This window comes from Jaculus jaculus, chromosome 20 (genome assembly GCF_020740685.1).
Source record: "Jaculus jaculus isolate mJacJac1 chromosome 20, mJacJac1.mat.Y.cur, whole genome shotgun sequence".
NCBI lineage: Eukaryota > Metazoa > Chordata > Mammalia > Rodentia > Dipodidae > Jaculus > Jaculus jaculus.
This window is the reverse complement of record NC_059121.1, coordinates 16689005-16701482: the sequence shown is the minus strand read 5'-3', so window position 1 is coordinate 16701482 and position 12478 is coordinate 16689005.

The window sequence follows — 12478 nt, the reverse complement described above, 5'->3', positions numbered from 1 at the left end:
CCCATTGTACATTGATGCTTCAGGATAAGTGTGGAGTATAGTGTTCCAGGAAGACACTCACTGTGACATTGTTGGGCTAACTTTTCTACTGGGACTGTGTCTGAACATTCAATCTAAAACAGTGGCCTGACCAATTGAGGGATTGTCTTCTTACAGAGCAAGACTTCCAAAGGCAGAAAGTGAGGAGCTTGATGCCTCAGTCTGATAGCACCAAATCCCAGCTTCTTTGTCAAAAAAAATAAAAAGAGAGAAAGAAAGAAAAGAAAAAACAAGAAAACTTCTCTATCCTGGCACTGGAGAGATGGCTCAGAGGTTAAGATGCTTCACTGCAGAGCCTAAGGACCCAGGTTAGATTCTCCAATGCCCATATAAGCCAGATGCAAAAAGTGACACATGTGTCTGGAGTTTGTTTGCACTGGCTAGAGACCCTGGCATGAACCTGCTCTCTCTCTCTCTCTCTCTCTCTGACTAAAATAAATAAATAAAATATTTTTTTAGAAAAAAATCTTATCTATCCTCCGCATGTTGCATGGCTTCCCCTTGCTCTGGAAATGGTGGCCTAAGAGGGGTGGAAGAGGCAAGCCTTAGTCACATCTAACACATCCATCATGGAGGGGAGCTCTGTTTCTGGCTTCCATTGGTCTTCAGCTCAGGACTCAGCAGCTAAGACAATCACATCAGCCACACCTGACTGCCAGAGAAGTCTCAAAGCAGTAGTCAAGAGCCCAGTGGTATCCTAAGCAATCAGAGTATGGTTAGCAAGGGACAAATGAATTCCAGAGTCACAAATGGGTAAGGTTTGATAGAAAAGCACTTTCAAATCAGCAGTGTGAGGAATGTGTAATATATAGGTAGGAAACAGGAGAACAAAGAGACCTCTGGGGAAGTTACACTGATAAAGAACATGAGAGTAGCAGTGTGTCTAGAAGAAGCTGCAGTGGAGACAACAGAGTAGCCATGTGTCTAGAAGAAATTACAGTGGAGAGAACATAGGAACAGTATATATAGAAGCTACAGTGGAGACAACTTAGTAGCCGTGTGTCTAGGAGAAGGTAGAGTAGAAAGAACACAGGAGCAGTGTATCTAGGAGAAGGTCCAGTGGAGAGAACACAGAGCAGTGGATCTAGGAGAAGGTCCAGTGGAGAGAACACAGGAGTAGTGTATCTAGGAGAAGGTCCAGTGGAGAGAACACAGGAGCAGTGTATCGAGGAGAAGGTCCAGTGGAGAGGACACAGGAGCAGTGGGTCGAGGAGAAGGTCCAGTGGAGAGAACACAGGAGCAGTGGGTCTAGGAGAAGGTCCAGTGGAGAGAGCACAGGAGCAGTGGGTCTGGGAGAAGGTCCAGTGGAGAGAACACAGGAGCAGTGAGTCTGGGAGAAGGTCCAGTGGAGAGAACACAGGAGCAGTGGGTCTAGGAGAAGGTCCAGTGGAGAGGACACAGGAGCAGTGAGTCTAGGAGAAGGTGCAGTGGAGAGAACACAGGAGCAGTGGATCTGGGAGAAGGTCCAGTGGAGAGAACACAGGAGCAGTGGGTCTAGGAGAAGGTCCAGTGGAGAGAACACAGGAGCAGTGGATCTGGGAGAAGGTCCAGTGGAGAGAACACAGGAGCAGTGGGTCTGGGAGAAGGTCCAGTGGAGAGAACACAGGAGCAGTGGGTCTAGGAGAAGGTCCAGTGGAGAGAACACAGGAGCAGTGTATCTAGGAGAAGGTCCAGTGGAGAGGACACAGGAGCAGTGGATCTGGGAGAAGGTCCAGTGGAGAGAACACAGGAGCAGTGAGTCTAGGAGAAGGTCCAGTGGAGAGGACACAGGAGCAGTGGATCTGGGAGAAGGTCCAGTGGAGAGAACACAGGAGCAGTGGGTCTAGGAGAAGGTCCAGTGGAGAGAACACAGGAGCAGTGGGTCTAGGAGAAGGTCCAGTGGAGAGGACATAGGAGCAGTGGATCTGGGAGAAGGTCCAGTGGAGAGAACACAGGAGCAGTGGATCTAGGAGAAGGTACAGTGGAGAGGACACAGTAGCAGTGGATCTAGGAGAAGGTCCAGTGGAGAGAACACAGGAGCAGTGGGTCTAGGAGAAGGTCCAGTGGAGAGGACACAGGAGCAGTGGATCTAGGAGAAGGTCCAGTGGAGAGAACACAGGAGCAGTGGGTCTAGGAGAAGGTCCAGTGGAGAGAACACAGGAGCAGTGAGTCTTGGAGAAGGTCCAGTGGAGAGGACACAGGAGCAGTGGGTCTAGGAGAAGGTCCAGTGGAGAGAACACAGGAGCAGTGAGTCTAGGAGAAGGTGCAGTGGAGAGAACACAGGAGCAGTGGGTCTAGGAGAAGGTCCAGTGGAGAGAACACAGGAGCAGTGGGTCTAGGAGAAGGTCCAGTGGAGAGGACACAGGAGCAGTGGGTCTAGGAGAAGGTCCAGTGGAGAGAACACAGGAGCAGTGTATCTAGGAGAAGGTCCAGTGGAGAGAACACAGGAGCAGTGGATCTAGGAGAAGGTCCAGTGGAGAGAACACAGGAGCAGTGGGTCTAGGAGAAGGTCCAGTGGAGATAACACAGGAGCAGTGGGTCTAGGAGAAGGTGCAGTGGAGAGAACACAGGAGCAGTGTATCTAGGAGAAGGTCCAGTGGAGAGGACACAGGAGCAGTGGGTCTAGGAGAAGGTCCAGTGGAGAGAACACAGGAGCAGTGGGTCTAGGAGAAGGTGCAGTGGAGAGAACACAGGAGCAGTGGGTCTAGGAGAAGGTCCAGTGGAGAGAACACAGGAGCAGTGTATCTAGGAGAAGGTCCAGTGGAGAGGACACAGGAGCAGTGGGTCTAGGAGAAGGTCCAGTGGAGAGAACACAGGAGCAGTGGGTCTAGGAGAAGGTGCAGTGGAGAGAACACAGGAGCAGTGGGTCTAGGAGAAGGTCCAGTGGAGAGAACACAGGAGCAGTGTATCTAGGAGAAGGTCCAGTGGAGAGGACACAGGAGCAGTGGGTCTAGGAGAAGGTCCAGTGGAGAGAACACAGGAGCAGTGTATCTAGGAGAAGGTCCAGTGGAGAGGACACAGGAGCAGTGGGTCTAGGAGAAGGTCCAGTGGAGAGAACACAGGAGCAGTGTATCTAGGAGAAGGTCCAGTGGAGAGAACACAGGAGCAGTGAGTCTTGGAGACTGACCAAACATTTATCCTGAAAATTTTTTGTTGTTGTTGTTTTTTCGAGGTAGGGTCTCTCTCTCGCCCAGGCTGACCTGGAATTCACTATGGAGTCTCAGGGTGGCCTTGAACTCACGGTGATCCTCCTACCTCTGCCTCCCGAGTACTGGGATCTAAGGCATGTGCCACCATGCCCGGCTCTCTTGAAACTTTTGCTGAGAGAAGTCAGAGAAAGAATCTTTCAGGAAAGTACACCATCACATCCACCCATGCCTAAGATTAAGGCCACTTTGGTCAGACTTTAGTTCTCTTTCTAATCAGTGATGATTAAATTTAGCAGAATTCTGCTCTCCACTCCTTGAACTTTCCCCAGTCAGGGATTTCTTGACGTTGTCATTTCGGAGGAATAGGTGAAGAGAAATTTTCAAAACCTTGGTTCGTGGTGGTACACGCCTTTAATCCCAGCACTTGGGAGGCAGCGGTAGGAGGATTGCTGTGAGTTCGAAGCCACCCTGAGACTCCATAGTGAAATCCAGGTCAGCCTGGGCTAGAGTGAGACCCTACCTGAAAAAACTAAAACCAAAACCAACCAACCAACCAAACAAACAAACAAGCAAAACCTTGGTTTCTGAAGTCACCTTCCAGACCACACAATCCAAATTCATGAACAAGTGTAATAATTAGCTATCTAATAAGATAAGTAGCCATGTGTTTTTGTGTATACATTTATTATCAATTTACTGACAGAAAGAATGAAGAACACACAACTCACACAGCTAATAAGATACACAGGCAGGTCCATTGTCTGTTGCTGCAGCTCTTCAGTCAGATGATCCCCACTTCATGTTTTGCTGGACTCTTGTGTCTGTCCTTAACCTATGACGGCAGTTCCACCTTGCTTTGAGAAAACCCACTACACGTGGATGTTTGGCTGCTGTCCGAGCTCAGTGCTGATCCACAAGTGTAGTCCAAATATGCATGCGGGTTAACTTTTCCAATAGCATATAAGATGAGAGCGAAACAATGACGCTACATGCTGGACCTTAATTTGCTCATCAGTAATGAAGAAACTTCTGTGCCAATTGAGCAATACCGCTCAAAGTACCTTCCCCTGATCTTTTTTTTTTTTTTTTTTTTGTCATATCCACACCGTAACCATTACAGATGTGACACACTTTAATTTGCATTAAGCCCTGAGCGGAAGTTCCAGAGTTAGTCCGAGACTCCGTCACAAGCTCTAGCTACCATAGGTGAATGCACAACACATGCACGTGCATACATCACACACACACACACACACACACACACACACACACACACACACCCTGTGGGTCATCCAAAGAGAGAGAACCAGCTAAACTTGATACAGGTGCTGAAGTTTGCTGACTCTGATGTAGCCACTCAAGGGTTGATCTACAGTATTTGTTAACTTTTGTGATGTAAATATTCTATGAGCTCTCGATGAGATGGCACTGGCCGTGGAGTTGGAAAGACATGCACTTTATTATAAACTGTTTTCACCATTCAATGCAATAAAAAAATCTAACAGCCTGGGGATAGTGAAATAACTGCAAAATGGGAAGTTTTGGATATTGGTTCCATTTATTTATTTATTTGACAGAAGGGGAGAGAGAAGCGATTGTGCCAGGGGCTTTAGCCACTGCAAACTCCAGATGCATGCACCACCTTGTGCATCTGGCTTATGTGGGTCCTGGGGAATCGAACCTGGGTCTTTAGGTTTTACAGGCAAGTGCCTTAACCACTGAGTCATCTCTCTTGTCCTGATCTCTGCATTTTGGGCAAAGCATTTGATTATAAACTCAACTAGTTTTTTAGTAATCTCCAAGTTTAACAACCAACTCAAAAAATGCTGCAACTATAGGCACTTGTGTGTGTGTGTGTGTGTGTGTGTGTGTGTGTGTGTGTACTAAGAACTGATTCTAGTATGTCACTGGGCAGGATCCTGCATTTAAATTTTTTCCAAATCTTCCCTAGGGGATTCCAGTTTCCAATCTCTGCTCTCAGTGCATGGGGGACCTCAAAAACAGCATATCCAGCTATGGTTGCCTGGGTTTCTTTCACATCTGTCCATCACCTTTCATTCCTCTTCACTTTCAGAAGTCTCTGAGCCATGTAAGTTTCTCCCTGTCTGTCCTAGTTGTCGGTCCCTGACTTTGTGTTATTGGAGCTATCCCTGCCCTACAAGCCTGGTCCAGCGTTCCTTGGTCCCTCGCTATAACTAACCACCTTCAGTGCTTTTCTACCGGAGCAACTCACAGCTTTAATCTTGTTTATTTATTTATTTTGCCAGGTGTGGTGGTGCACGTCTTTTTTTAAAAATTTATTTATTTTTTATTGACAACTTCCATAATTGTAAACAATATCCCATGGTAATTCCCTCCGTCCCCCCATTTTCCCCTTTGAAATACCACTCTCCATCATATCCCCTCCCCCTCTCAATCAGTCTCTCTTTTATTTTGATATGATGATCTTTTATATCCTATTATGATGGTCTTGTGTAGGTAGTATCAGGCACTGTGGGGTCATGGATATTCACGCCATTTTGTATCTGGAGGAGCACATTATAAGGAGTCCTACTTTTCCTTTGGTTCTTACATTCTATCCTCCACCTCTTCTGCAATGGACCCTGAGTTTTGGTATGATAGAGATATTGCAGTGCTGAGCACTCCTCTGTCACTTCTTCACAGCACCATGATTCCTTCTGAGACATTGCAAAGTCACTGCCATCTGAAAAGAGAAGGTTCTCTACCAAAAGTGAGAGTAGCATTAATATGTGGGTATGAAAATTAAGAGAAGTGTTTACTGTACAGTTTGATGAGCATAGTGTATACATTTAGCCAGACAGCAACAGACGTTACACCCCTAGGGCTCATGACTACCCCTGTTGTAGGTTTTCAGTATCAGGTATATATACCCTCCCATGGAGAAGGAATCCAGTCCAATTAGAGGGCAGTTGGTTTCCACCATGACAGATGTGCCACTATTGCACCCATTGACTCATTTGGCCTGGCTGGCCAAATATAAGATTTGCAGTGTCCACTGTTGAGTATCTTCACTGGTGATTTCTCTCTCTCCCATTGAACTGCATGCAGAATGGCTTCTTCCAGCTTTCTGTCAGCTGGTCTACAAGAAGGAGGTTTTCAGCTCAGTTCCAGCATGATTTCTCAGTGTCCTTGCAGCCAAAGTATGTGGAGTCTTCAGAAGTAGGGTCTTACCATCTATTCTTGGTGGGAAACCAAGGGCCTTGGCAATGGCTTGTAATGTTTTGGGGGCATCAGGGGCCTCCCTGGCCAACAACTGACTGGAAGGTATCCCATCCCTAGCACTGAAAGTTTTCTAGTAGCAATCTATGGCTCCTGAGTAACCTTGTATATTTATTTATGACTCAGGTGGGATTCACTGATTTTTAATTTCTCCTGGAGCTAGTGCTGAAGTGCCCAAACCAAAGTAATGCCATGACAGGCTTTAAATATATTAATAGGCCTAAGTTTCTGTTTCCCTGTAAGGCCCAAATTACTGGCATAGCACTTTTTAGTTACTGGGAAAAAAAACCAGAAACTGCTCAGTACACAAAATAATCCCTGTAAAGGGCCAATCAAAAAGGACCAAGTAGATGTTATACATTCCTGTGGTTCTGGTGGCTATAGATAAGTTTGCTTAATGTGCCTCAGCTACTGTGTAACCAATCAGCTTGAAACATGTATACTGTTGCTAAACGTCAACCAATCATGTAACTGCCGTGTTGGAAATTCCCCCATTCTTTGTTTGAACCCAACAAAAGCTTCTCCTGGATGCCATTCGGGGCTCTTGGGTGGACCCACCACGTTGGTAAAGTCTGGAGCCCGAGCTTAAGCCCAAAATAAAGCTCTTTGCTGCTGCATTCATGTCCAACTCTCTTGGTGGTCTTTGGGGACTCTGTGATTTGGCCATAACATTTGGGGGCTCATCTGGGATTCCCAAGACTCCTGAGACCCCAGACATGTTGAGCTGAATCACCAGCTGGTAAGTGTCTGTACTTTTTGTTGTCTGTCTCTCAAGCCAGCAGAGAAGTGGCCCAACCTGTATTTCTGAGTTTGTCCCCTGCCTCCCCCACCCCCAGTCTGGCAGATGTGCCACTGGCGACCACCCTGCCTGGGCAGTGGTCCTGGGTACCCAGGTCCACCCGGAGGGGATTCAATCCCTTAGTGGATTTGCAGAGACAATGCGGGTCACTCCCGTGGTATGGCGAGACACTGACCTCTCACTTTCAGTTTTGCCTCCAGTGGTCAGGAGAATTTGTTCCTTTTCTCTGTGAGTTCATTGTACTTGTCAGTTGTGCTATGTTTGTGATTGTGACTAAAGAAATGAGACAGACACAGGTGACACCTCTTTCTCTTCTAGAGAACCATTTCTAGGAATTCTTCAATGTCGGGTCATAGAATGCTTGTTTAAAATGCTTTTTGAGTGGTACTTAGATCAGAATGTTAAAGTATGTGGATAAAGCTGTGCAGATGTAGAAAGAAATTTTCAGGCTAAACCTAAACACCATGCCTAAAAGAGATTTTTTTCAACTGTTTACAAACTGTTAAGGAACAAAATAGCTAATTTTCAGGCTAAAATATGTTGGGATAGCTTGTGTAAACTTTATCAAATTTAAGTCATAAATAAAACATAAAATTGTTTTATGTTAATAAAATTTTCTATGGTACATAAAATCAACAGCTATCAAGATTAAGCCAAAAATCGTTTGTTGTCAAATGGTGTCTTTTCTTTCCAAAAAGATTTATCAAGGGTTATTTAGAATTTACCTAGCTGTTTGGGCTCAAAAAAAAAAAACAAAAACAAAAAAAAAAAAAAAAAAACAGATTCTGCTCTATTGCATATTAAATAACTGTATTAATTAAGCCCAGTGCTTATAACAAAATTAACTCTTAAGACACATTCCCTACTGTAGGGCACAGCCCCATGATCAAACAATGGTCCTCATCTGAAAAGAAATAATCAAGCTCTGTGGTTCCATTTCCAATGTTCTCTGGGTAATTGGTACCCACACAGGTATCTGAACTAATCAATGATGTTTTCAAACATGCATGCTAAGACTTTATACTGTCTTATTTGTCTTTTTCTAACAATTTCTAGATTAAATTAATTAGTTTGTAAATCAATTGGTACTGTTTTCAAGACTGGTAACAGGTTCTGCCTATATTTATAAATGTTAGATATTCAAAGTGTAGGATGTGCCTATTTTCTATACCTCATATATAAGGCTTATGTTGCCACAGCACAACAAAAATTTAAGATTGGATGAAATGATTTTAGAAGCTCTTGTGCCATTCTTTAACTAAATCTATGTCAGTAATCAAATGTGCTCCATATGTACATACATCCAGGTTGGTGTAACTTCCTTTCTGAGTGTGTTTATCACCTATGTAGCAGCCAAAACCAATTGGACTCATCGGAGCAAAAGGCATCAATATTTTGGCCTGTGCTCCCAGGTCATGAGACCACTGGAGATGATGGGACACTTGTACACTGGCCCCCTGGTAAGTCACCAGTCTTCCTGAGCAGGGAGGATATGGAGACCCAAACAAAATTGGTGTACAGTCACAATTGAGGAGCAATCAGTCCTTCTGATTTCCCAAATAAGAGAAGGCCAGGTCATGGAAGTCTGTGGGACTTATTCACCTCTCTCTTTTTTTTTTTTTTTTTTAAGAGAGAGAGAGAGAACTGCCAGGGCCTCAGCCACTGAAATCACACTCCAGATGCTTGCACCACCTAGTGGGCATGTGCGACCTTACGCTTGCCTCACCTTTGTGCATCTGGCTTATGTGGGATCTGGAGAGTTGAACATGGGTCCTTAGGCTTCACAGGCAAGTGCTTTAATGGCTAAGCCATCTCTCTAGCCCCTTATTCACCTCTTTTAGTTAAAGTCCATTTACCATCTTCCTCCTACCAGCCAGCTTCTGAGTAGTACGGCCTATAGGGGATAGTCCTGACCGATTCTTTCTGCAATGGGTAACATCTCCTGCAGGGGCAGGGCAACCCCAGACCCTGGGTGCCAGTGACCACACTTCTTGTCATTGTCCCTCTAGCCTTAAGTACCAACTTCTTACTGGTGCTAATCTTTGGATTATCTTCCCCTCCCTTTTGCCCTTTCATCTCCCTCAACCCCTTTATAGCAACACCTCTGCATTAAATTCCTCCCCTTCATCTCTTTTGTTAGTAGGACCCTGTCATGGGCGGCAGGACATGCTACTCCATGGGCCTGGTCTGGTTGAGATGTTCCACAGGAATATGGTTAGAGGGAGTCAGGCAGCTCTTTTAGAAAGTTAGGATGATCCCTGAAAGTAAAAAAACAAAAACAGGCCAGGACTTGCTAGAAAACAAAAGCTCCCCACATGGCAAGAAGTTCTGAACTTCCTTTTCTTCCTTTTTTTTCCATGGTTTTCCCAGGTCCTCCACGTGGGATCTCCAGCCAGGTGTGTGCCTTTCCTCTGCTCTGTACTCCCCTCAATAAATAGAATACTTTAATAATTATCTTCCCCAGTCTTTTTATTCAACTCTTTGATTAAAAGTAGACACATACCTGGAGTTTAGTGTTCAAGAACTTTCCTGAACCCAGAGCACCCCATGACAATGTTATGGGCAAATGGAACACGTCCCTAATGGTGGTATCACTAATCTCATTTAGTAGTGATGTTGATAATTTGGGAGTACCTTAGGGAATTTGCAAACAGCCCTGAGGAGACCTTGAGGGACACTTGGCCACTACATAAAACATATGTGCCTAGTGAATTTCTTTCTGTGGAGAGAGCCTATAGCTTTCATGGGATTCCCTACGAGGTCCCACAACATTTTAAGAATTAGACCTGACTGAAGTCTAGTCTAGAAATCGAAGTGAAGCGGAGCTCTGTCAGTGTCCCAACATGAAAGGGAATTTGTCTGAGAGCGTCCTGTTGGAGACTTCAAAGAAGGAACCACCTTCAGAAGCCAGCAGGGTTAGGCAAGCCGAGAAGACATGGGGAGATTCTGTGGTGGTAGTGGGGCTATTAGATGCTAGGGTTGCGGGGCTAGGGGAAGGAAACTGGACAGCTGGGCCATAGGAGAGTGGCCACTCAGTACAAGCAGGGTGTTGGAGGTTGCGGCTGCCCGGTAGCTGAGGACTGAAAGCACGGGCGAGGAAGGAAGGCCCATTTGGGTTGATTGTCAGCGCTCAGAGGGCCTGCATATATAGAAGGCAGGGTGAGAGTGGGCCAGAAGACGTGGGTCAGTAGATAGTCAGGGACAGGGCTGTGAAGATGGAAAATAACCAACATACGATGTACATGCCACTTAAATTCCCAGGACTGCCCCAAAGGAAATTGTTTCGGAGCTCCAGGTACCAATGCTCGCCATCTACTCTCCCTTCTGTTTTCCACCAGACCCTTGTCCACTGACTCGACTCTACTGGCTACTGCAGCCAGAGCAAGAGAAGCAAGACGCAGCGCTTTCTCTTGTTGCTAACTTTGTCTCTCCAGCGTCACACAAAGTCCTTTGACCTTTAAGGTCTCAAAAGTGCCTGGGCCTTATCTGTCAAGGACAAAGGCTGTTCTCTGTGGTGTCTCCTGGCTTGAACATTTCGTGGTGCTTGACGGAAAGAGACTTGGGCTCCTTCCCTAGTGAGGCACTTAGTACTCTGGCTCTTTCTAAGGAAGAGAGCAAGCTTCCCTTTCCCACTGTCATCCAAAGGCTGGAAAAGAGGAGGAGCAACACTATTCCAATCCCTCCAAGGAGCAGCCCGCGGGTTATTACCATTTTATCGACTGTGGCTCTTTGTCAGGATTTGTAGTGCAATGCTTCAATACATGCCTGTGTCTAAGGGCTCCGAGGCTGAGGCAGCCCTAATTTTGCAGATGTGTCTGCAACATATTCTGCGCTCTACAGAAATACCACACGTAGAGCAAACAGGCCCAGGATGTCTACTCACTAGTCTGGTAGAGGAAATTAAGGAGTATTGCTGAGGGGAGCTAGCTTTTGTGTGCGTGTTTTTTTTTCTGAACTTTAATTTTATTAGCTGATGCAAATGATCCATTCCACAAACGTGAAATAAAAGGACAAGAAAATGATCTCCATGTCAACATCAGGATGCCGGACTTAAAAATCCCAATTCAAACAATTCCCTAAAAGTGATCAGACGCTGAATACATTATTTTTTCTGACTTTGACAAAAGCAGTTGTGAACAGAGCAGCCCCCATGAGGTTATGGAAAAACCAACCGTGTTAAGACTTCAGCATTTTCACGTCAGTCACAGATCTTGTTTAGGGGCCAAGTCACTGTTTAAGGACTAATGTGTTTGGAGGTGGGGGGGGGTACACAGAGCCCCTCACAGTGTGTTATTAGGCAGAACCCTCTTTACATGCATTGTGTCACTGCGTCATTGTCCGACTTCAAACACGGGGCCCTGGGCATCATCTCGAGCAAGGGCTGATTGAACTGTCGCCCTGACACCTGTCAGCCGTGGATAATACGGGTTTCAGTCTGTCATGCTCACACATAAATGAACCATGACAGAGATAGACTGTTGAATAGGGAAAAAAAAAAGCGGTTTTACTGTGGCTAACCTTACTTGAATAAATGCAATAAATAATAAAGCTTGGAAGGGTGGTGGGGGCGGGGGAGACATGTACCTTAGAAAGGCGGTGACGTTTAGAAGCAAATAGTTATTATCCTTTTGGACCATCAAAAATTGCCCATTTATCAAAATATGTTATTGAGAAAAAAGGTAGATGTCCTATGATTATCATAAAAATGATGGCAGTTGAGTCTATATAATCTTTGGTATAATATCACAATACCAAAACCCGGTTCCAGCTCACCAGGTTAAAAAAAGGAGGCACTGTGTGCACCAAATGGAATCCCCAATTGTTCTTTAGAAATGGTGGCATATATCTTAATTAAAAGTAAGAAGAAGGACCTGAAATTCTTCCTTTATGTCTTAAAAATATTTCTTTTTCTCTTTACTTACTAAAAAAAGAAGAAAGAACTAAAATTGTGGAAACTCTATATTCAATCAAGACAGCCAAAAGAATGATTTGAATTTACAGGCCTGTAATTGGAACAAATTGGAAACAAAAGAAGAGCTTGTCTCAGCCACGTGATGTGGCCACAGGGCTGCTGTGTACAGTATGTGACGAAAAAAAGCATGTTTCTTTAAAGCAGAGCTAACTCCACTGCAGGCTCCAAGCAATTTGCATAAATGTCTCTACCATGATTTTTTTTATTTATGGGCCCTAAGTTTCTAATTAAATACTAATTAATACTATCACCAGAATTGTCTCCCACCCCCAGCTCTTCATAGCTTTGTCACTTTGATTA